This window comes from Akebia trifoliata, chromosome 3, assembly GCF_017979445.1.
Source record: "Akebia trifoliata isolate Shusen 1 chromosome 3, ASM1797944v1, whole genome shotgun sequence".
NCBI lineage: Eukaryota > Viridiplantae > Streptophyta > Magnoliopsida > Ranunculales > Lardizabalaceae > Akebia > Akebia trifoliata.
In genome coordinates, this window is record NC_141377.1 from 25406082 (window position 1) to 25430378 (window position 24297).

A 24297-nucleotide genomic window follows, 5' to 3' on the forward strand; every position below is an offset into this window, starting at 1 on the left:
GTTCTGATCTAATGTCAGAAGGCTCCTCCTGACATTGGTTAAAATAGTTATGATCTAATGTCAGAAGGCTCCTTCTGACATTGAGTAAAATCGTTCTGATCTAATGTCAAAAGGAGCCTTTTGACATTTACTAAAATAGTTCTAATCTAATGTCAAAAGGAGCCTTCTGACATTGAGTAAAATAATTCTGATCTAACGTCAGAAGGCTCATTTTGATATTGACTAAAATAGTTCTGATCTAATGTCAAAAGGTGTCTTTTGACATTGAATAAAATAGTTCTGATCTTATGTCAAAAAGCACCTTTTGACATTGACTAAAATAGTTTTGATCTTATGTCAAAAAGCACCTTGTTACAGTCCTTTCATTATCTTGAAAATATCATAGTTTAATGATATGATGACTACATCTTTTTTCCCCTAAACGTAATTAAATTCATCAATAATAAGTTTTTACTATGAATAATTTGCATTCCATTGGTAGAAAGAAAAAAATTATAAATTAAAATCAAATAAAATTGTCACCTTGAAGTATTCAATTTTTCCAAGGTTCCTGTTGAAAGAGATTTAACAACATGCAAATAATGACAATAATTAATAAAAAGTCAAAAAAGAATTTGGACAAAATATTATGAAAAGTTTATGGTTCGAATACTACAAAACACATACACAAACACTTTCGATTCAAATTTCTTAAAATCTCCACAACGGAGAGAGATAGAAAGAGACTTGAATCGAAATTATTTTAACAATCTCCACAACAAAGAAAGACAAAGATGGAGAAACTTGCAAGTTTCTCATGTTCTCCACAACGAAAAGAGAGAGAGAGAGAGAGAGGGAAACTTGCAATATTTTCTACATCTCCCCAACGGAGAATCTCCACAACAAAGAAAACAAATACGGAGAAACTTGCAAGTTTCTCACGTCTCACAACGCAAAGAGATAGAGAGAGAGAAAGGGTAACTTGCAATATTTTCAAGATCTCCCCAACGGAGAGAGAGAGAGAAAGAGGGAGGTGGCACTCTTCATCTTGGACTTCTTGCAGAACAAGGAAACCCTTTCGACTGAAATTACAAAAAATTTTATGAAAGAGGCGAGGATAAAACGGTAATTTCAATCTAAATTAACAAAAGGGTATTTTCGGCAGAAAAAAATAATGAATTACTGTTTTTATCGTTTTGGTAAAATAAATTAATTCCGAAAACGGTAAATTTACCATTTTCGGAATTAATTGCTACAGTGTACCGTTTTTGTAAATATTTTTCAAAACTGCACCGTTTTGGTAATTTTTTCTAAAAATTGACCATTTCCTCATGGCGGTAAAGTTCATCATCCACTTCATCTTATCCTTATAGTAAATATATTTGCATTTTCTTACATTGATAGCCTAGAGTGTAACGTTCATCGCAATAATAGCACAATCTTTTGTCCCGTCGATCATCTCATGTAGATTTTGTGTGTGTGTTTGACCATTGGTAACTAATCCTAACATTGGTTGATTTGTATGTTGTAGTCGGAACAATTTATCTTCTTGTCATCCAGTGAACATCATTGCCTCTTGTAATGTTGAAAGTTGAAACATCAACACTTCTTGTGCGATCTCGTCTCGAAAGCCTCGAATGAAGGATCTCATCAAGGCTCTATTTGTCCAACCATCAACTCAATTGAAAAGTCGTTCAAATTCTTCTTGGTAATTTTGTACAGATCTAGAACCTGACTGTATCTTTGCCAACATTCTATCAAGATTCTCGTAATCAATTTATCCAAAACGAACCAACATGGCTTTTGCAATTCTTTCCCCTATAAGGTCTGGATTGGTACGACTATACCATTGAAACCAATTGGACACAACTCCCTCAATGTGGAACGAGGAAAGAACCTTTTCGTTTTCGACAATTTGATGATAATAGAAAAAGTGTTCTGCTTTGTATATAAATTCCAATAGATTATTCCCATCAAAATGAGGGAAATTGATCTGAGCAAAGTGTGACAAAAATCATCCATTAGTCTGATCTTCATGAGGCCTTGGAATCGTTCGATTAACAAGATCACCAACCTGATCTCCTACCTTTGAGTTTCAACCAACAACCTAAGTGGCTTGTACTTGAGGATTCGGTAAGGGGGGTGGTTGTTGAACCGCCAATTTCTCCATAGTCTATTGGATTGACACCAAGGTAACTTGTACAATCGCGGTCGCTTCTTCTAAACGGTCCACTCACTCTCCAATATATTCATCCTTGTTGGCTTTTTCCTTGCAAGCATGCCCAGAATAATGTTCTAATACCAATTGTTAGGAAGCTAATTCCTAATGTGCCCACTCAAACAAGAGATAAGGCGATCTCAAGTATTCAACACACCAAGAATTGTGTAAAAACACAATTAAAATTATATTATTTATTAATTGATAAAAGGATTACATCCGTTTATAAATAAAGAGTTTCAGTCCTAATAATTTACCAAATCTACTCTTACTAAAATACCTATCCAAATCAAATACCTAGTAAAGCAATAATTAATCCTATTGATAGAATCCTAATAGAAATAGAAACTAAACCTAATGAAAATAGAGTCCTAATAGAAAACCAATTGTTAGGGATATATCGTGTACTTATCCTTTCTTATATAGATGAAAGTAGAGCACTTAGAGGTCCTCTTTCATTATAATTCTTTTCCATCAAGATTTTCTAATAAAACCTAATAAGGATTTTTTCCAATTTCCATCAAATAAGATTTCCTTAATTATTGACATTCTTTAATCATGAATCATATTAAATCAATACACTTTAAACCGTGTAGGCTGTATGGGCCACACCAAATGTGAGCTAACATAAAGTGGATCTCAAATAGTTTGAATTGTCAATCACAACCATTTGAATCATCGATCACACCAACTAAAAGAGGGAGAGGGGCGTTAAGAAAGAAAAGAGGTTACTAAATAATTGCAGGTGCCAACTAACTTAGTTGGTAAACTCTTTAAGTGACAACACTAGACACTTGATTCAAATCCCACCAGTATCAAAGTTACTAAATTCATAAAAAAATTACTTTGCAATAAAAAAAATTACCAAATAAGAAAAATTGGGTGGTGTTTAGGAAGAAATTTCTCAATCACGACCCATAAAGTAATTTTTTTAGTTTTCATTCCCATTTTCACATGCTTACCAGCTAAATAGGCCTTCAAGTCTTGATACAACTGTTCACATTTGAGATACCCTCTATGTTGTCTAGACATAGTTTGAAAACTCGACTCCTCGTCGATGAAGTGGAGGCAAGCTGAAAACTCACATGCCTAGTCAGATGAATAAAATAAAAAGATTAAAGGATAAATTACAATTTTGTGAGCTAAATATAACAAAATTTCAATTTCGGATAAATGTTCATTTTAATTCCCAAAAAGTGAACAACAAGATCGCATGTTTTTCAAGTGACAATCTCACAGTTTAAAGTGACAATTTTGCAAGTTTGAAGCGACAATCACGCAGGTTCACTACTTTTAATGAGACCATCATTTCAAAAACCTATTATCTTGAGGTTTACGTTTTGGGAATTAAAATGAATAGTGAGCCGGAATCGAAATATCGCCAAAAGTTGATCATGTTTTGGGAAATTTCTCTAGATTAAATTTATAAATACTTGTAACTGAAATAAATAAGATTTTTTCTTTTTTTTTTTTTCCACAAAAATATTATATACGTTTGAATAACTTGATTTAGTTTCTAACTCAATTCATGCATTTTTGAGTCTTTGACCTAGATCTTCTCTAAAGGCTGACATAAAATGATCTAAATACCCTTGTTATCAACCACCAGCGAAAAAACCCTCCTTTTTAACCTATCGAGTAAAATAATTTACCCTCGCCTTCGACTTGAAGATTCTATGTCTTTCAACCTTCAAATCCAAAAACTAAGATATGATTTTTGATAAGTAGAAGATGATGATTATATTTTAATATAAAAATCAAGATTATTCTATAACAGATTGAAGAAAAGTTTGAAGACAATTAAGGTTGAATAGGTTAAAAATAATTTATTTGAGAGATTGAAGACTTTTCAAACCTTTTTTAGAGTCTATTTGATTTCATGGAAATTCAATTTCTATGAAATTAGAAATCCATGGAAAAATGAGTAGAGTGGAAAAAGAATTATTTAGGGTACATTTGATTGCAAGGAAAATTAGGTGGAAAACGATTTGCCATGGTAAAATTATATTTTTCATGTGTTTGACGCAGCAAATAAAACAAAATTGCGAGAAAATCTATTTGTCTGCACTGAGGATTTTCCATGATCATAGGCAAATCCAACTCTTACCCCCCTTGGAAATTGATTTACTAGCACACACCGCAAATCCAATTGCTTTCTCATTTTTTTATTATTAAATTTCTAACTTTTTAGGCTTTAGAATAGGATATTATATGAGCCTAACGAGTAGTTTAGTATGTAGCAACTACTAATTGAAGAGTTATAGTAGTTGTAAACTACTGGGTGCCTATCGAAATTAGTTTTTACATGTTTTAAACAAGTACTACATTGTTTAAACTTTGAACGAGTGGTACAATGTATATACCTTTCATGAGAAACATTTTGCTTACTAACTTAATAAAGATTTAAGCCTTACTTAGAGTTGTTTTGATCAAATGGATAACCACATTGGCAATCCAACACCACAACCCTCTAGATTTCATAGAAAAAATTATATTTAAAAAATAATTTCCTTTGTGCTTAATCCAAGGTTTTGAAAATGGATAGCTGCATAACTCCCAAATTTAAATATAAAATCCAATGGTAAAAAATAACTTTTTCTTTTTGGAATTTTTCTTGTCCTCTACAACCCTAAAGCACTTGATCATAGTTTTGAATGCCAGAACTTGATCCCAAGGACTTTAAATATTGTACTTACAGATACTCTCAATGCTTGTCTATTAGAAGGAATTTTTTATCCTATTTCATAAAAGAGATTATTTCAAATTTTTCACAAAAATGATATTAACATGATTTTTATATAGTTAGCAAAAAAAAAAAAAAGTTAAAATAATGGTTTTTATTGTCTTTTTAAATGCAACTCAAACAATAAAAATAATTTTCTTCGAAATTTTTAATGATGTACTTAAACAGAAAAAATGATTTGCCAGGCAAATGATTTGTTTGGAAATAATTTTTCAAGCATATGATTTTTCAAGCAATATTTTCTCTACAATCAAAACACACCCTTAGTGTTTGATTACATCTAGAAAATTGTAACAAGAAAGAAATCAGAAAAGAGGGAAGAAGAAAAGGAAGAGAGGGAGAGTAGTTGTGTAGGAAGAAAGGGTGGAGGCAAGTAGGTTAGATGCAGGCGCAGTCAAGATTTTCTTGTAGTGGAGGCAAACAATGGTTAGTTGTATAGTAGAAGAACTTGAATGGTCGGAAAATTATTTGGGCTAAAAAATATGATTGGAAGGAGGTGAGAGTGTGGGGGCAAATAAGGTATGTAATTAGTTGAAAATATAGGGATGTCTCAAAGTTCTGTGGGGACAATTGCCCCCACTAGCTCTTTACTAGCTTTGCCCCTGGTTAGAGGTGGAGGGGGGAGAAGGAGGAAGAAGAAAAGAAAAAGAGAAGGGGGATGATGGTTAACAGTAGGTGTGGAGCCAGAATTTTTAGTCAGTGGGGGCCAAATATAAACACCTTTATTTTCACTTTCTTGACATACCCCTTGATCTCGGTTTTCTCTTATCAACTAAAGAAAATATACTTTGAAATGTTTGGTTGTTTTTCTCAAAATAAATCATATGCAACCTCTTTTAGATATGGTGAAGATGATAAGATGTTGATGATGAAGGTGGTGATGATAACAATGATGATAGTGATGAGATGATGATGATGATGGTTGTGTTAGTGATGAATATGATGAGGGTGATGAGGGCATTGAAGTTATTTTTCATTATTCTATAGGAAAATACGAAAGTCAAGAGGCACGTCATCACTTTGAAGTATAGCAATTTTAATATTTGTCGATTAAATCATGATATTTTCAAAAAATCGTGAAGTTTATTATTTTAAAAAAATATATACGATTAAATTGTGATTCAATTGATGACTTTTTGAAAAAAAAAATCATAGATTATTTTTATTTTTAGCATATTAAGTATAATTATATCATTTAATATATAAAATATATATATTTCTGTACTTAAAAATTTTGTTTTTATTTTTTAATATATTCAATATCTGTTTGACTTTTGTCGAATTTTTTCAAAACTTTCTTTGGTCAAATTATTTCCATCCCTGCACTACGCGAAAACTTCAAAATTTGACATAAAAAATTATTGGGCCTGGCTTGACAAAGTTTAGAGTCCAAATTTGATGGCTAGTAGACCACGAATTTCATGTTTTTCCCCATTAAACCGCGATTGGGACTCTTTCTCTCTCTCAATCTCATCTTTCTCTGTTTTTGATTTCTCTCTCTCCCTCCGTCGATCTCATCTCACCCTCTGATCTCTCTCTCTGTCTTTGCTCTGTCTAAGTGATCTCTCTGTCTTTGATCTGTCGAAGTGATCTCTTGATCTCTCAACATTGGAAGGATAGAGAGAAGAAGAAGCCATTAACCTTTTGAAATTTCTCTGTTGATTTTAAGGTGAGTCTATCTCTTTTCTCTCTCTGGTTGGTAGATCCATAACACTATACTGACTATTGAAGTTGAGATCTAGGGTTTTTGATTCCACAAAATATATTATTTTTGGTTTTCTATTTCCCAAATGTGTTAATTTTGCATGAAGAAACAAAATCTAAGAACAAATAAAAATTTTATAATATATCCCAATGATTCTATAAATCTGAATATTGTTCTGGTTTATTTCCTAAATATTGTTCCGTATTTTTCAAAAAATCTGCTTCTGCTGCCTATTGTTCTGGTTTATTTCCTAAATATTGTCCCAATTTGAACACATTTGACACAAAGAAAAACTCGATGTAAGTCCTTGTTATAATGATGTAGGTGCTGCTCTAATGCCCTTCAAGAATCTATGTCAGAATGTTCCACCAAATTGGCAGGGATCAGATCCTTGTGGTGATGGTTGGGAGGGAATCCGTTGCACCAATTCACATGTCATCTTCATGTAGGCCTTCGTTATACTTTCTTCTCCATCACTTATGTTGGTTCTTCAATCTTTTCATTTTGGAATACTTGAAATACTTATCCAACTGATTCCTATATTTTGAAGCATGTAATTTGATGCTTCTAGATAATGTCTGAATGTGGAGAAGAGTAAATTACGAAAAGGCTTCTAGATAATGTTTGAACGTGGAGAATTTATTGAGACTAATTACGAAAAGGCTTCTAGATAATGTCTAAATGTGGAGATGAGTAAATTTTTTTTGCTTCTAGATAAAGAACTTATGCAATTGTAGAGGAAATCACAATGTCATTGTCTTTTATATTTATAGTCTGTTTCCAAGAGAGTTTCAAACCAATGGGTACCTTGAACAGCTCTTTGTATGAGCAATCATTTGCTTTTTTGTTAATGGATGACTGTATAACATTTGATGAGCCTTTGTTAGAGCTTCTTTATCTTTTGACAACTCTGGTTGGTATTTTGAGCATCTCTGTTAGTGCTTTTGGCTCTTTATATATGTGTATATCTAGCCGTGTTACCATTGATTGTCGTTGTAGTGGATTTATGTTTATTTAATTGTGTGTTTCTTACTTTTCTTGATACTAAGATACAGATGTAACACTAGGTATTGTTATATAGAGGAAAAATGACTTATAAGAAGGCGTTGGCAAAATTGTTTTTAATTCATCTATTTCTCAGTTCCTTTTTATATCTGGCCATGTTATAATTTTGTGCTATAATCTTATATATCTTGTTAAAATATTGTTTTTGATGTGCTTACTTTTTGTGTTGATTCACAGACTATGGAGTGGATAGCTATGACATCGGAACAGGCTTTGGACATTTTGCAACCGCTACTCAAGATGTTTTTGTTGTTCTATGATTTAAGTTTTAGAAACATGATCATGGCTATCTCTTGTAGAACTTAAGACTCTTTAACTTCATGGCTGTACAGATCTATAAAATGGCTGAAGACATTCGAACTAAGGGGGGAAATATCACTCGTGAACCTGGTCCAGTTAAAGGTGGGTCATCAGTCATTGCTTTTGTGAAGGATCATGATGGCTACATTTTTTAGTTTAGTCAAAGGGGCTCAACTCCTGAACCACTTTGTCAAGTTATACTTTGTGTGGGTGACCTATATCGTGCTATTAAGTTCTATGAAAAGGCTTTGGGAATGAAGCTGTTGAGGAAGTTGGACAACCCTGCATACAAGGTAAAAAATTTCGCCTTTTATACAAATATATTCCCTGATATTGTGCTTTTTTTTTCTAAGTACCCATTAATTTCTTCGGTTCCATGAACTGTACAGTATACAATAGTGATGTTGGGACATGCAAATGAATACGAGTCAACTGTACTGTAGTTGACATATAATTATGGTGTGACCGAGTACACTAAAGGAAATCCGTATGCACAGGTTAGTTAATTTCCTAATTATCATGTACTCCAATTATTTTTTTATGTTCGTCGCAAAGCATTTATTGTTTTATGATGCATCAATAGTCATTCCCAGATTGCTGTGAGCACTGATGATGTATGTAAAAGTGTTGAGGTTGTTAACTTGGTTACTCAAGAGCTGGGAGGAAAGATAACCCAACAACCATGGCCAATCCATGGAAGTAACACCATGATCACCTCTTTCCTTAATCCAGATGGCTGGAAAACGGTAAATTTCTAAATGTTGTTAATGTCCTACAGTCATACTTCATATTGTGCTTGGTTATAATTTAGGTCAAGTTAATTTCTTTCGTCCTGATTATTGACATATGGCAACTCTTACTTGTGTTTTTCATAAATTACATCATGTGGAAGGTCATTGTTACACTGTGAAGTTGCCTCTTACTTATGTTTTTTCATTAATTACATCATGTGGAAGGTCATTGTTGCATTGTGAAGTTGCCATTGATTGGGGCTATCAATTATTCAAACTGTATGGGGTCAGAAGCATAAAACGGGGACTACCATGTCATACTGATCTGTAAGTCATATATTTATTTGTCATGTAGAGTCTACACCATTAATAATTATTTATCCAGACACTTGAAAGGCTTTGTTATATTCTAGGTAGTATCTGTGTCACCACCCTTTTTTACGTACTCTCACCTTATGCTTTTACTCTCTATTTATGCTCTCTTTGAAAGAAAGAAGAGTTTGTACATCAAGCTAAGATGTTAGGGTGATTGGCCAAACATAAAGCCTCCTGGTTAGGACCCATCAGGAAAGCAATTGGAATAAGATGAAGAGGAATTTTCTTAGTGCCAGTAAGCCCAGTTGATTCAGTCATGTTTGGTTTCCCTTTTGCACCATGAGGTGACTCCCAATTGAAACAGTATAAGAGGTTGGCCACAAAAAACTCAACGAGGGCAAGCCCAAATGACATTCCTGGAGAACCCCTTCTCCTGGATCCAAAGGGGATAAATACGAATTCTTGCCCTTTAAAATCAATAGTGTTGCTAAATCTCTCAGCGATAAACTCCTCTAGAGTGTCCCATAGCTTGGGGTCCCTTTGAATCGCCCATGCATTGATGAGGACTATGGTTTTAGAGGGTATATTTTAACCTTTCACAGTAGTATTGGTAGTGAACACTCTTGAAACAAGCATGGGGCCAGGGGGATGTAGTCTCAAAGTCTCTTTAATAACATATTTTAAGTAGTCCATTTTACTGATGTCATTCTCTTCAACCTTTGATTTCTTTCCAACCACTCTTATAACCTCTTCCTGTACTTTCTTCGTCACATTTGGATTCTTGACAAGCTCTTCCATAGCCCATTCTATAGTTGTGGATGACGTATCAGTTCTACCAACAAACATGTCCTGTGTATGAGAAATGAGAGAGCTAGCTTTAGTCATGATCACTACTCACATAACATGTATATATAATGAGAAAGAGATAGAGATGTGACCAATATTATTGCTTTGATGTTGTCGCTGGTGAGGTTGATGCCGAGTGTGTTATCCTTTTGAACATGTAACAAAATGTTGACAAAGTCTTTTTTATTTTCTGGATTATTTTTTTTGGCGCCCCGCCAAACACTAACACAAATCCCCATGTCAGATCTCGAGGTATTATGTAGCACCTCGAAATTTCGGCATGGTCTCTTCTGTTTATGTTAGCATTCCAAGGCGTTCAACCTGCACCTGATAAACGACATACAATCCTGCATTTACATACATAATGTAATAACGAGCGGAAGCCTATATACATCTAATATCGTTCGATAGATCAGAGTGCGGAAGAAGAAAATTTATATACAGGATTATACAGAGATTTTCTCACTCTAACAAAAGTCCTAACGCTCAGAACAACATCTATAATACTACCTAGACAAACTAACACCATTAGAGGGGTGTAGCCCCAATACTCACCAAGTGACAAAGTCTGGCTATCTATTTGACCCACCAGATGATTCTCACTCGTGCTCTATACTTGTCTCGCCAAGCTTTAGATCTGAAACTAAAAAATAGAGAAGGAAAGGGTGAGTAACAAGGGTTACCCAGTAAGGAAGCAACAATTTCTGCCAATAACCTCTCCTAACATGAACGAATAAACATACTGAATCATTTTAAAATAAACAAAATTTTACAGAAGAAAACTACGATTAACTGGTACATATAGCCAGGGATGAGCAACTAAACATTTTAAAACTCACATTACATCGATCAGCAGTACTCACTATAACATTCTCTTTTTATACAAATCTAATTGATCAAATGGAAACAATAAACATGCATTTCATCTTATATATCAAAATAAGCAACAGATACATAATACACAATGGTGGAGTATTGGAATTAGAGAGTTGGGATTCACGACTGGATCGCTCCCAGTCGGGACATGATGTTACAATTCTTCTCGGGCTTTTAGTTCCTGATTTTGTGGCTGGTCGCTGTTTACCACGCTTGGTTGACCATTTATCCGGCTCAGGCTGGCCGTTTGACGTGACCGTAAGCAATGGGTCTCTTTTCGATGTGTCAGAACGTTCGACTACTATAGATTGTTAGTGATCACTGACTAATCATCTTCGTCTATGCCTATCAGGCGTACATGTGATTCCCAAAGATACAAACCATTCGTATACGACCACCTTTACATTACAAGTTCACTGGTAAAGATAGAGAGGAATAAACCCGGATTCCAGTTGTGACTCCACTCTCATACGCGTCCCATACCACGTATGAGTTTGGTGGTCCCTACCGTACATCCCAGGATAGTACACCACTCCGGATGATATGATGCACTATCCCTTCAGGCATTCACAAACTCTTTAACAGCTCACAAAATAGCTACTTATATATATTATTTTCATTTGAAAACAAAAGAGAAATTAACAATACAAGGTTGAGAATAGATATCCAGTTTCCTACCATGCAAGTGTGGCCACCCGGCCTAAAATAAATAACATAACAGAGCGCCTCGCGCTAACAGAAAGTAAATAAACATGCAACCAGTAACATTATCCCTGGATATCCGTTCACCAACCTGCATACAACACAACAACGTAAAATGCAGACATCACCCCTCGGGTGTGACTCTGACATTTTACCATTTCATACCCTTTTTCCCTTTTTTTCGACTTTTACAGTTTTCAATCTCTTCATAAAATATCCATTTTCTGATATTCATCAACTCAATATGAGTTCATTGAATATTAAATCACATTTTTCAACTATACAATTTATTTCTATCAATAATATTGAAAAAAAAAAAATTTCATATCAAAACGGGGTCCGAGCAGTGCACAAGACCCAATTTATGGCAATAACCCGTTAAAATACTCTACCCACGTATAATTTGTTAAAAATACAATTAAACATATCAAACATGCAATTTCTGGCGTGAATTTTGAAATAAACAAAGAATTCTATATTTCGAAAATACATCCAAATTTTTCCAATAAAATCCTAAATGCAATTTTCACAATCTATGATTATTAATAGAAATTGAGAGTTCCTTACAATCTCTAGGCGAAAGGATCAAAGCACGTGCACGGAAATCGAGGCGATCGGCACGGAAATCGAGACGGACCGAACTTCGAAGCGGCTGATTTTTGAAATCGACCTAGTGGTTTTGAAGATCTCGATGTGCTTGTCTCTTCTCCCTTCTACGACGAAAGGCGGTTTGACCCCGAAACCGATGAAAATCGATGTCGAAGTTACGAAAATCTCCGTATCCAAATACGGCTGATTTTTGACGATATCGGGTGAAATAGAAAGTAAAACGAAGCAAGGTTGGGTGGGTTTTGTAGAGAATGAGGCTGCGGACGTTTCTCCCTTCTACGTCGGAAGACGGTTTGACCCCGAAACGAACGAAATCCGAGGTCAAAGTTTTGAAATTTCCGTATCCAAATACGGCTGATTTTTGACGATATCGGGTAAACTAGAAAGTGAAACGAAGAAAGGTAGGGTGGGTTTTGTAGAGAACGTAGCTGCGGACCTTTTTCTCTTCTGCGACGATCGTCGAAAGTGGACCGTTTGCGAGAGATCTGAGGTGGAAGATCGGAGAGAAAAAAAAACAAATTTTCGTTTTATATGTCTCGGCCATATGACGCGTTGGGGAAGATGAGTTATATAAAAAAAATTAAATTTTTTTTTTTTTTTTTTTTTTTTTTTTTAAAGTTAGGACGAAATCGGTATTTCGCCTATTGTTTTGATCGACGATAACTTGGTCATTCGGTCTCCAAAACTGACAAACGAATATACTATTTCGCCTAATTTTTCGTTCCGGATCTAATGGTATAGTCAATTTCTACAAATTATATCTCCATCAAAAATTTACATTTTTAGCCTGACGTGACCCTTGAACTTGATGTCATTTTCGTTTTTGGCGATAATTCGACTTCCTGATCTCCAAAAATGACAAATAAATAGTCTATGTTGAATAATTTTTCGTTATGAACCCAATGGTATGATCGAATTTTAAAAATTATTCCTCTAACAAAAAGTCACTGTTTTAGCCTGGTCCAACCCGGTAATCGAGGATTTTGTAACTTTTATATTCGGACTCGCATTTGAGCGTGCTTACAGGCTAAATTATGTTTTTCGATCATTTTGAATCTAATGGTGAGGTCAGATTCCATTAAAAATGATCATAAACATCCTAAAATTTTACCCCTAAGTCCCACTTTCAATATTTTTCTCAAAATTTCACTATTTATTTTTCCTCGAGATACAAATCAGAAATTTGGGGTTTTACATTCTCCCCCCCTTAATAAAAATTTCGTCCTCGAAATTAAAATCATACCTTATCGAGCTTTGTCGCGATTCCACTAATACGACATGTATTATAAACAACACCTATTTTCGATTACCATTTATTCTTAGTCTCAAATCAATCTCATTTATAACTCATAGACTTATGTCTCTCATATTCCGTCAATCCAACATATTCATAATTTAATCACTCTAATTCAAACTCATACTCCAACCAATCCATTATTTTTATAACCCTAAGATAACAATTAATTCACCTTATATCACTTCCTTGCTAATATCTATCAACAACACTTCCTTCAAATCTTCTCTGTTCTTTATATTTACTTCTCTCACCAGTTACACCATCTATTATGTTTTACTCATACTTACCCTGATTATTACTCCTCATTGCATAGACTTACCGCAAATACATTACTACTATTTGCACACCAGTTAATACTCCTTAATAAAATAATATACAACCTTTACACTTACTATATCCCTACTATAATACAAATATCTACTAACACTAGATTCACAAACTGCATTAAAATCTCTATTCCCAATACTCCAATATCTTTATATTCAATGTAGTATTCTATTTCTGCTTACAGTGACATCTCCTCATAGTTTTCATAATTTAAAACCTTAATTAAGAAGGTAAATCTTACATCAATTAAATTGTTTCGCAACTAACCACGTGTAAAGGGCCTGACAAATACTTCTTCAACATGGACACGTAGAACATCCGGTGAACTTGCTCAAAATCTGTTCAACTACTTTAAACGATCCCATAAGCTGCAAGTCACAGCTTTCTTTCTCTACTCCCAAAATTACAGTATTGACCAATTACTGTTTAAATATCATTGTAATATCAATTAATCCTTATTCATGTAACTTTATATTTTGCCTAAATCATACATATTTCCACTTATCATCCAATAGTGACAGTACCACAATTAACTTTTACAAATCTAACAACTATCTCTCATGACTTTCAGTTCATAAGTAATATTGCTATCTTACATTCTTCATCTATTTCTCACAATTCTATTAAGTCACCATTAATGCAACCTTGTCACAAAATCATTCCTTCTCGCATTTTACATTGACTTACCTTGCTTTCAAAACTATCTTTTCTATCTAACTCTTTCCTATTATAATTCTAATCATTTTAACGCTATTTTTAACTTATCCAATTGCCAAATCCAACATGTTCCACTATTCATAAATCTACCCCTTACCTTTCCTAATGAAATTCATCATTCACACGTCGAGTTTACCTCCAAATACTCATTCATTTTGATCACCTACCAAATTTTAGTTTTAGATTGCACACCTATACTCTGTAGGTTCTTATATAATCTTTCTAACCAATAAATATTTTTAGCCTTTATGTATACAAACCCAACACCATATTATTACCATGTTATAGATGTACTCATCCCCACACACATATTTCCTCGTATAATGTTCTTTTCTATTCTACTCTACTGTGCATATCTCGACAGCATTCTTTGTATCCTAGTACTCAATAATCTTTTGTCAATCATAGTCTTCTCGTGGCATAGATAGTTTTATTACTCGGCCTATCTCGACAACTTCTAACTTTCGTAAGTATGCATAATCTTATCAGGAGCATATGATCTAAATGAAACAATATTGAATAGAAGTCTAATTTTCTAACATCATAATTAGAAATCGTACCTTCCAAAATTTCGTCAGAGACAGGTACTTTCTCCTGGGTCACAACCCTTGCTCGCGACTGTGATAGAGGGCACTCTCTCCTAATATGTCCCACCTGACCACATGCGTAGCATGTCAACAATCCTGTCTTCGTAGATCTCTGTGAAGCGGGCAGTTGGTGTATTGGGGTCTGTAAGCTCTGAACCTGTCTTGTTGGTTCCTTTGGCCCTATTGGCATCATTGGAGTCTCAATTGTTATATGGCTAGGTAATGAAGAAACCCTATAACTCGATAGTGGAGTAGGAGCTCGGTACTGCGGATATACGGGTTCAGAGACACTCAGTCTTGAATACACCGGTCTCTTGGCTGGATCTCATCTGGAAGGAAGAGACGTCTGGGATTGACTAATATGTCCCCGAGATATCTGTAATTCCATTCCTTCTCGCTTTCGACCGCTAATTCGGTCTGATTGCGGTGGCATAAGTTTTTCATCAATCTTGTTAAAATCCAGTGGCCTTATTGTTCCTTGAGTTGGCCCATCTAACATTTTTCTTAGCCACGGATCTTTAATCGGTTGACGTCGACTAGAACATTGCTCCCCTCTATGTCCTAACTTACCACATTCGTAACATGCCACTACTCTTTCTTTTGACTGATTTAATATTATATGTTGTTGTTTCTTGTAAAACTCTTTCATCTCTTGAGCAGATATTTCTATAGTCTCGCTTCTTATGCATGGTTGATTTCCTCGTGACTTTGCTAGTTTCGTAATTGTTTGCCTCTCATCAGATTCTAACTGTCTTTCTTCAAATAGGCTTTGAGGCGATGATTGCAATATCCCTACTTCTTCTTGCAGTCCTCCCTTTGTTGGGATGTTTACCCTCGAATCCTTTTGGGATTTATCCTTAAGATGGTGGTCAAGCTTTTCTTCTATCCTCTCTAATCTCTTTGTCAGTTGACCAACCATAATCATTTGAGCCTCAAACATCTCCAATTGTCTCATTTCCATACGAGTCTGCCTTTGGGATAACTCCGAGATTGCTTCTATCAACTGTTCTAACTTAGTGAGTTTACTTGACCCAGATAAGTCTTCCCTACCAGTTTGACTCCTTGTCATGGGTCCAGTTGCACCAATATTTCCTTGCATATTTCATAACCTGTAAGTTCAGAAATCTTCACTTTATCAGAAGCAAAGCACTTCTCCGAACCACACCAACATCATTCTCATAGAAGTATTAACTACTAGTATAAAGGAATCTAGTAATGAATACCATTTTCATTACTAACAGAATGAACCTATAATTTTATTCTACGCTTGCTAAGCGCTAAGGATTTCTAGACACAGAAGAGCTCGCAATCCCAGTACGGAATTACTGAAGAGCTCGGATACCGAATTCTTAGTGACACTCTATGATTGTCGATCTAATATCTATGGTATCAACAAATTCTCTAAAACATAGCAGATCTGTATCCCATACGGATCTAATGCTATGCTCTGATACCATCTGTGGCGCCCCGCCAAACACTAACACAAATCCCCATGTCAGATCTCGAGGTATTATGTAGCACCTCGAAATTTCGGCATGGTCTCCTCTGTTTATGTTAGCATTCCAAGGTGTTCAACCTGCACCTGATAAACGACATACAATCCTGCATTTACATACATAATGTAATAACGAGCGGAAGCCTATATACATCTAATATCGTTCGATAGATCAGAGTGCGGAAGAAGAAAATTTATATACAGGATTATACAGAGATTTTCTCACTCTAACAAAAGTCCTAACGCTCAGAACAACATCTATAATACTACCTAGACAAACTAACACCATTAGAGGGGTGTAGCCCCAATACTCACCAAGTGACAAAGTCTGGCTATCTATTTGACCCACCAGATGATTCTCACTCGTGCTCTATACTTGTCTCGCCAAGCTTTAGATCTGAAACTAAAAAATAGAGAAGGAAAGGGTGAGTAACAAGGGTTACCCAGTAAGGAAGCAACAATTTCTGCCAATAACCTCTCCTAACATGAACGAATAAACATACTGAATCATTTTAAAATAAACAAAATTTTACAGAAGAAAACTACGATTAACTGGTACATATAGCCAGGGATGAGCAACTAAACATTTTAAAACTCACATTACATCGATCAGCAGTACTCACTATAACATTCTCTTTTTATACAAATCTAATTGATCAAATGGAAACAATAAACATGCATTTCATCTTATATATCAAAATAAGCAACAGATACATAATACACAATGGTGGAGTATTGGAATTAGAGAGTTGGGATTCACGACTGGATCGCTCCCAGTCGGGACATGATGTTACAATTCTTCTCGGGTTTTTAGTTCCTGATTTTGTGGCTGGTCGCTGTTTACCATGCTTGGTTGACCATTTATCCGGCTCAGGCTGGCCGTTTGACGTGACCGTAAGCAATGGGTCTCTTTCGATGTGTCAGAACGTTCGACTACTATAGATTGTTAGTGATCACTAACTAATCATCTTCGTCTATGCCTATCAGGCGTACATGTGATTCCCAAAGATACAAACCATTCGTATACGACCACCTTTACATTACAAGTTCACTGGTAAAGATAGAGAGGAATAAACCCGGATTCCAGTTGTGACTCCACTCTCATACGCGTCCCATACCACGTATGAGTTTGGTGGTCCCTACCGTACATCCCAGGATAGTACACCACTCCGGATGATATGATGCACTATCCCTTCAGGCATTCACAAACTCTTTAACAGCTCACAAAATAGCTACTTATATATATTATTTTCATTTGAAAACAAAAGAGAAATTAACAATACAAGGTTGAGAATAGATATCCAGTTTCCTACCATGCAAGTGTGGCCACCCGGCCTAAAATAAATAACATAACAGAGCGCCTCGCGCTAACAGAAAGTAAATAAACATGCAACCAGTAACATTATCCCTGGATATCCGTTCACCAACCTGCATACAACACAACAACGTAAAATGCAGACATCACCCCTCGGGTGTGACTCTGACATTTTACCGTTTCATACCCTTTTTCCCTTTTTTTCGACTTTTACAGTTTTCAATCTCTTCATAAAATATCCATTTTCTGATATTCATCAACTCAATATGAGTTCATTGAATATTAAATCACATTTTTCAACTATACAATTTATTTCTATCAATAATATTGAAAAAAAATACAAATTTCATATCAAAACGGGGTCCGAGCAGTGCACAAGACCCAATTTATGGCAATAACCCGTTAAAATACTCTACCCACGTATAATTTGTTAAAAATACAATTAAACATATCAAACATGCAATTTCTGGCGTGAATTTTGAAATAAACAAAGAATTCTATATTTCGAAAATACATCCAAATTTTTCCAATAAAATCCTAAATGCAATTTTCACAATCTATGATTATTAATAGAAATTCAGAGTTCCTTACAATCTCTAGGCGAAAGGATCAAAGCACGTGCACGGAAATCGAGGCGATCGGCACGGAAATCGAGACGGACCGAACTTCGAAGCGGCTGATTTTTGAAATCGACCTGGTGGTTTTGAAGATCTCGATGTGCTTGTCTCTTCTCCCTTCTACGGCGAAAGGCGGTTTGACCCCGAAACCGATGAAAATCGAGGTCGAAGTTACGAAAATCTCCGTATCCAAATACGGCTGATTTTTGACGATACGGGTGAAAAGAAAGTAAAACGAAGCAAGGTTGGGTGGGTTTTGTAGAGAATGAGGCTGCGGACGTTTCTCCCTTCTACGTCGGAAGACGGTTTGACCCCGAAACGAACGAAATCCGAGGTCAAAGTTTTGAAATTTCCGTATCCAAATACGGCTGATTTTTGACGATATCGGGTAAAATAGAAAGTGAAACGAAGAAAGGTAGGGTGGGTTTTGTAGAGAACGTAGCTGCGGACCTTTTTCTCTTCTGCGACGATCGTCGAAAGTGGACCGTTTGCGAGAGATCTGAGGTGGAAGATCGGAGAGAAAAAAAATAAATTTTCGTTTTATATGTCTCGGCCATATGACGCGTTGGGGAAGATGAGTTATATAAAAAAAATTAAATTTTTTTTATTTTTTTTTTTTTTTTATTTTTTATAAAAGTTAGGACGAAATCGGTATTTCGCCTATTGTTTTGATCGACGATAACTTGGTCATTCGGTCTCCAAAACTGACAAACGAATATACTATTTCGCCTAATTTTTCGTTCCGGATCTAATGGTATAGTCAATTTCTACAAATTATGTCTCCATCAAAAATTTACATTTTTAGCCTGACGTGACCCCTGAACTTGATGTCATTTTCGTTTTTGGCGATAATTCGACTTCCTGATCTCCAAAAATGACAAATAAATAGTCTATGTTGAATAATTTTTCGTTATAAACCCAATGGTATGATCGAATTTTAAAAATTATTCCTCTAACAAAAAGTCACTGTTTTAGCTTGGTCCGATCCGGTAATCGAGGATTTTGTAACTTTTATATTCGGACTCGCATTTGAGCGTGCTTACAGGCTAAACTATGTTTTTCGATCATTTTGAATCTAATGGTGAGGTCAGATTCCATTAAAAATGATCAGAAACATCCTAAAATTTTACCCCTAAGTCCCACTTTCAATATTTTTCTCAAAATTTCACTATTTATTTTTCCTCAAGATACAAATCAGAAATTCGGGGTTTTACATTTTTTCATTGAATTAGATGTTCTTCAATTACTTGATCAAAGAATCTACTTATTTTGAAACCCACTTCAGTCTCCTAACCAAACCAGTGAGAGTGTCCATCCATCCCAATAATGGAAACAAGTCACCAATACTAAAAGCTACTATAAGCTTCATCATCTCCCTTGACAATCTCCAAATCTGTTTTTGCCATCTTCACCTTTATGTTTCATACCAAGAGCACAACTCGAGACTGTGTTGTTGGAGAGAGTGATCACTATCTGACTTAGATTAATTGTTGCTCCCTGTAGAGGCAAACATGAACGACATATCTTCTCGATCATATCAGCAATCTCTTCTTCCCTTACAAATTGTTTTAGTTCTGTTACTAAAAGTTTTTGGAGCTATTGTTTCTTTTCCTCAATCATAGTCCTCCATTATATTAGCATAACTAGTAGTGGATTAATTTGAAGGAAACTTACTGATTCTTTCACTGTTGAACTTGGTAATGAAAATATCTATTACCATTTTCTTGGTCAACAATTACTTTTAGAAATGAAAAGAAAAACTTGAGTCTATTAATTTAAGAGGTTTTGTGGCATTATGTGTAAGTTTATTAATTTACATCCATTTCTCTTTGGAATGTTTTGATACTTGGAATTGAGATTGTGTTACACTTAAGCATCCAATTAGTGAATAGGGTAACCCCTTTTTGTGCCCCTGAAAATAAATCTAGGCGATATATAACAGGGATGATTTTTTCATTTCACAGCAATTGTGGAGAAAATTTTGGTTCATTTGTCCAAGACCCTGATAATTCCTCTCAAACCATATATGAGTCATGGATTGGTTCAAGTGATTTCCCCATAGCAAGTAGTATTTAAAAGTGCACTACATTTAAGTGATTTAAGTAAAACTGTAATTCACTCATAGTTACAAAAAATGGCCTTTTCCCCTGAAAAAGTTGGGTTTAAAATAAGTTTTTTGTCTCTTGCAATTAAAATGAGCTTTTAGGATTTAGTGATTCATTAATGTCGTTTAATGTGGATTTACTAAGACTGTCTTGATATTATGGTTGTTAATTTTTCAATTGTGTTATTTTGTTCGAAACATAGTTGATTATAATTTTTTTTTAGCATCATCGCATATATTATCATGTGTTGAAATTGTAGACACCCCATTTTTGCATCCGCCTGATTAATCAACTCGTCAACCCGATTGCAATGATTCCCAATGATGGATGTGTATTCCATTGCTTTATTTTGTTACCAGATGTAGACACCTCAATTTGAACGGGCCACTTCTCGAAAGGGCCCAAAAATATCGATTTTCTAAATAAATGGGCCAACGGGCCTTAAAAGCCTAAGTCATTGAAAAGTGACATTTTTACCAACCCGAGGCCCCTAAGACCTCTCAATGGTTTAGGAGACCCACCAAAAGGACTCGGCCTACCTTACGTCTTCCCAATATTCACCGCTCCGCTTCCAAAATAAAAAACGCCAAATTTTCGGTAAATTTCACCAACGGGCCTAAAAAGCCCGATTCGCCAACACGTGGCATTTTTGATCAAACTAATGATTGCAAAAATCTAAAAAAATAAAAAAATAAAAAATGTGAGACTTGGGATGTCTACCCCTCCTCTACTACCATCGCTCCGCCTCCGAATCCGCAAAAAACCATAGGCCCACCTAAGGCCCATGAGCCCTCAACACTTTCCTAAATCGATTTCTCATCTTACCCCTAACTTAAAATCAATCCACATCAACCAAAATCTAAAACCAACCTATACCCTCAAAATCCATTCCAAAATAACCCCCAACCAATTCCTAAAATTCAAAACCATTTCATAACCCAAGCCCAAAACACTCCAAAGCCTCTAAGCCCAAATCCATATCCAATTCATATCCAACCCACAACCCTAACCCATCAACCACTACCCACATCAACCAATCACCATCTTGATAATCAAAGATGACACATGTCATCACCCCATCTCACCTCCCTCACCCAACTACCTACCCCATTAATTTGCTTTAAATCCCATCTACCCACACATCAACCCATCACTTTTTCTCTCAAATCAAACACATCTACCCACACCCCTAACCTATACCTACCCTAATCTACCCTCATCATTCCCTATAAAACCTACATCTACAACCTAAACCTACACCATCCTCTCAAGTCAAACACTCAACCTCTCCCATCAACCTATCCCAACCCTTCATTTCCACCCACCTTAACACATGGCATCATCTCCCTCACCCTCCCAAAATATCATCAACCACCTCTTTAAATCCTCCATGCTCTTAAATCAAATCACAACCACCATCTTAAACTTACCTCACCAAACACTCCACCCAAATGGGTTGGGTAGGATCCAAACCATTTGGGTCAAAACTCACCCATTTAACCCTCCTTACCTAAATACCCTCCAATCTCCTCTAAATTACACCCACTTCTCTCTCAAACTCATAACCATTCTACCCTTTTTCTTCACTTCACCCCATTATATCCCTAAAATAACTCCTCAATATCTATAAATACCCTCCTCCTCTTCCCAAAAATGGCCCCCAACTTTCACTACAAAGTTTCTCCCCAACTCTCTCTCTACTAACAACTATCACCCCTCTCACTAAGAAAATCCTCATCAATTCCCTCACACTAATCCTCCCCAAGTCTCATAAAAAAAAATCACATACTCATCATCTCTTCTTTACTCCTTCAACCAACAAAAAAAAAAGTTGTATTTGCTTAAAATACTAAGGACTCAAGAAGACTCAAAGAAGAAGAAAAGAAGAAAGAAGATACAAGGTGGGTTCAAGGCAACCCCCCCTCTCTCTTCTACATCCTCTCCTTCTCCCTCTTCTATCACCCCTCTCCCCTTCATTTTATTTTTTAGGATGAATGGACCCCAAGGCTAAAGGTCTATAAGGGTTATTTCCATCAATGGAATGACCCTATGATCAAGCCGAAAATGAACCCCTATCTAGGGTACAAATGCACAACACGTGGCACATCATTTTTCGTATTTTTTTTAATCAAATGACCGAGTTGAGTTGAGGTTACCACTATTTAGTGGGGAGAAAAGGGTGCCTAACACCTTCCCTTTTCTCCAACCGAGCCGCTTACCCCGGATCTTAAGGTTTGATCCGTACCTTATCCACGTGAGTCACTAAAATGCCAAAATGTCACTTTTTCAAAAAAGGCACATCGGGTGACCATTCACACCCACTTACAATATGAATGGTGGCGACTCCAAATCATAGTAGATGTGACCGTCGTAATGAGGAAATCACATGTCTACACCAGATATGTTTCAGAAATCCGGATGAGGTATCTCGAACTGACAAAACTTAGAAACCACGCTACGCTAGGTAAATACGACCCCAAAAACATAGAAATCATCATCTTGCAAATCAAAAAGAAGCTTCACGATAAAAATCACTAAAAACAATCAAATTACCAAAATACCCCTAACCTCAAAACAACCCTAGAGCCTACGTTACGCTTAGGAAAACTCATTCAAACACACAAAACAACAAATCGAAACCAAATAAATCATTTCGCCAATTTTCACAGAATTCGACAAAATTACGAAAATGCCCCTCATAAAGTTCACGACCATTTCACACAAAAAATTTTATAAATAACACAAAATAATATTTTTCATTGAATTCCTTACAAAAAATCAATTCTAAAACATCCTAGAACATTAAAAACCGACTTAAAACGTGAAAAGTCCTTTCCGGGGGGCAAAACGATAATTTCACAATTTTCATAATTAAAAAATTCGAAATTAATAAATAAAACATTAAATAATTAAAGTGAAACATTAATGAAATTAATTTAAAATTTTGAACCTAAAAAATCGATTAATCGGACTCTCAGGCAAAATTGTTGAGGGTTCGTGAGATATTTCTTTAAGGACCCCTCCATTTGGGGGTCCAAAGAATTAAAGAAATAATTGAAGGGGGTTCTCCAAAAATTAAAAGTAAATCAAGCAAGACTGAAGTCAAGGTATTAAAGTCAATTAAGTGAAATTGAAGTCAAAATTAAAGTCAATCAAGCAAGACTGAAGTCAAGATATTAAAAGTCAATCAATTAAGACTAAAGTCAAAATATTAAAAGTCAATCAAATAAGACCAAAAGTCATAATAGAATTCTAATTAAATAATAACTCTATCTAATAGAGTTCTAACTTAAAAATAATTCTACCTAAAACAATTCTAATTAAAACACAATTCTACCTAAAACAATTTTAACTAAAACACAACTCTAATTAAAAGATCTCTAATTAAACACTAATTCTATCCAAATCAATCCTAAAAAACATCTATAAATAGAGGTGCTCACACCCTATTTTCGTATCAAATCATAAAACCCTAAGATAAGTAGGTCTAGAAGCCCCCATAGCCCCCCATAAACCCTAGTTTTGGAGTCCCAACTCCTTACCTAACATCCCCCCTTCAATTTTAGTCTAGAAAACACCTAAAATCCCTCCAAAAACACCCCTAAATCCACAATAAATTTGAAGAGTTCAGATTCAGAAACAAGGAGATACCTTGATCTAGGAGATCCGAAATCAAATCCGGAGACAGAACGAAGCAAGGGAGTACAGTACAAGGAGCTCTTTTTGTCAGATCTGAGGGAGCAAAATC

General features: G+C 35.4%; 1 pseudogene across 1 annotated transcript in view; it reads left to right on the forward strand.

Moving 5' to 3' along the window:
* Positions 1-6889: 6889 nt before the first annotated feature.
* LOC147406208 (uncharacterized) overlaps positions 6890-24297 on the forward strand; it is a 31650-nt pseudogene continuing 14242 nt past the window's right edge. Inside the window, exons 1-5 of the transcript XR_015176352.1 lie at positions 6890-7090; positions 7888-7952; positions 8043-8303; positions 8400-8507; positions 8604-8756. The product of XR_015176352.1 is annotated as an uncharacterized LOC147406208 (transcript). The remainder of the gene's footprint in view (positions 7091-7887; positions 7953-8042; positions 8304-8399; positions 8508-8603; positions 8757-24297) is intronic.